Source organism: Schistocerca gregaria, unplaced genomic scaffold (assembly GCF_023897955.1).
Source record: "Schistocerca gregaria isolate iqSchGreg1 unplaced genomic scaffold, iqSchGreg1.2 ptg000976l, whole genome shotgun sequence".
Taxonomy (NCBI): Eukaryota; Metazoa; Arthropoda; class Insecta; order Orthoptera; family Acrididae; genus Schistocerca; species Schistocerca gregaria.
In genome coordinates this window covers 52501-55000 of record NW_026062328.1, presented here as the reverse complement: position 1 = coordinate 55000, position 2500 = coordinate 52501, and the positions used below count along the sequence as shown (strand labels likewise).

The following is a 2500-nucleotide window of genomic DNA, read 5'->3' as shown; positions in this document are numbered from 1 at the left end:
CTAATTTGTTCAAAGTAAACGTGCCGGCCCACCGAGACACTCAACTAAGAGCACCCTGGTAGGATTTCAACGGGGTCCGCCTCGGGACGCGCAAGCACGCCTTCGGCTCGCCCCACCGGCAGGACGTCCCACGATACATGCCAGTTAAACACCGACGGGCGGTGAACCAACAGCGTGGGACACAAATCCAACTACGAGCTTTTTAACCGCAACAACTTTAATATACGCTATTGGAGCTGGAATTACCGCGGCTGCTGGCACCAGACTTGCCCTCCAATAGATACTCGTTAAAGGATTTAAAGTGTACTCATTCCGATTACGGGGCCTCGGATGAGTCCCGTATCGTTATTTTTCGTCACTACCTCCCCGTGCCGGGAGTGGGTAATTTGCGCGCCTGCTGCCTTCCTTGGATGTGGTAGCCGTTTCTCAGGCTCCCTCTCCGGAATCGAACCCTGATTCCCCGTTACCCGTTACAACCATGGTAGGCGCAGAACCTACCATCGACAGTTGATAAGGCAGACATTTGAAAGATGCGTCGCCGGTACGAGGACCGTGCGATCAGCCCAAAGTTATTCAGAGTCACCAAGGCAAACGGACCAGACGAGCCAATCCGATTGGTTTTGATCTAATAAAAGCGTCCCTTCCATCTCTGGTCGGGACTCTGTTTGCATGTATTAGCTCTAGAATTACCACAGTTATCCAAGTAACGTGGGTACGATCTAAGGAACCATAACTGATTTAATGAGCCATTCGCGGTTTCACCTTAATGCGGCTTGTACTGAGACATGCATGGCTTAATCTTTGAGACAAGCATATGACTACTGGCAGGATCAACCAGGGAGCTGCGTCAACGAGAGCTGAGCAGCCGGCCGCCCGGGAGTGTGTCCCGAGGGCCCGCGCGAACACGCAAGCGTCCGCTCAATTATTCTGCAAACAGGAGGAGGCTGAGCTCCCCTGCACGATACACCTCGAAACCCTCTCAGGTCCCGGCGGCGCGCAGCGCCGTCCTAAGTACTTGGTCGGGTTCGAGAGAGGCGCAATCGCCCGGAGATGGGCGAGTAGACGCTTTCAGTGCGAACACCCGTGCTCCCAACTGAGCTTGCCGCTGCCGACAGAGGCCCGGGAGCGTGCTGTCGTGGCATTGCCGGCGGGAAACAACACGCGCCACCTACGGTGACCGGCAGCTCCAACGCCAGCGCCACAGAAGGGCAAAGCCCCACTTGGGTGCAGAAGCGAACTCTCCCAGCACAGCGCACGCGCCAACACGTCCGCAGAGCTGCGATACAAACCACCTGCGAGAACCGCTGGGGGCGACCGAGCAGCAGACGGCGTCGCGACGCCGAGTGCCGGGCGGCGGCGCATCCTCAACGCACACAGTCCGCAATCGGACCAGCACACTGCAGATGTCCACCGCGCTTCGCACCGGGCTCGGCAGAACCCACTTTGGCCGCCTGGCGCCGCGCGCAGGGTGCGCCGGCGCATAGCTGGGACGCCAGCCGGGCCCGTCGGCCGGCGCTCCTGCCACTGGGCGCCCCCCACCAGCCGGCTGTAGTGCGTGCGCTCACGCAGCGCGCGGCCAGCACGCCGGGCGGCCCCCCCTCACCGGCCGGGGACTGTCCCGCCAAGCCACAGCCTCGTATCGCTTCATACCCACATGGCCAACTCAGGTTCGGGGGCATGGCGGGTACCGCCGAAACAACCGGTTCATAGATGTACCGATCGTCGCTATCACCGATGCACCTGCAGCGCGAACAACCGCTCAACAACTGATTTCCAGTTCATTTGCGGATCTTTGGCAGCAAACGTATACGTCAATCTACATTTGCGAAATCTACGATTCTGGCATGCCTGCATGTTATGTGTCACGACACGCTACATCAGCCCACATACACACTGCGGCATGTACACGAGAGAACACGTGGAAGATGGTCCGCGCACGTGTGCAATGTCCCTTGCGCGGTCGACTGTCAACCGGCCTCTGTAGCATGTCGCAGATGTGGAACGCGGTCCACCGTGCTATCATGTTGTGTGGGGCAATACGATTAAATAGGAAAACCCTCGTCGCTACATCAACAGACGGCTCACGCTGATTCCCGGCAGAGGGAGGAGGGGGGGGGGGGGGGGCCAACATGCAATACTTTCGTCCGTACCTACCTACCACATGTCTGTACGGCGTACAACAGTGCAATCTCGCTGTAATGGGGAGACGAGACAAGTAGCATCGTGCACAACATATGGCCCTTATGATTCGCCATTGTAGGGCGCAGCCGGTGTACGGTCAAGCATGTGCCACATTATGTCACTCAGTACGTAACGACGGATGATCAGTGTGGGTTACGCGTACATCAGCGGACAGTCCACACAGGCCGTACCACAACGTACACTGACTGCATCGACAACCGAATGCAACTGAACAGCTGCAAGGCTCATTTCACAAACAAACGCCTGACCGACCAGCTTGGAAGGGCAGGAGGGGAGGGCGATATTCGTTCTGTAGCGG

At 58.1% G+C, this 2500-nt stretch overlaps 1 non-coding gene across 1 annotated transcript in view; it reads right to left on the bottom strand.

Moving 5' to 3' along the window:
- LOC126326159 (small subunit ribosomal RNA) overlaps positions 1-841 on the bottom strand; it is a 1893-nt gene extending 1052 nt beyond the window's left edge. Inside the window, exon 1 of the ribosomal RNA XR_007560553.1 lies at positions 1-841. This exon is cut by the window's left edge and continues 1052 nt beyond it. This is a non-coding gene — a ribosomal RNA (small subunit ribosomal RNA).
- Between the last annotated feature and the right edge of the window lie 1659 nt (positions 842-2500).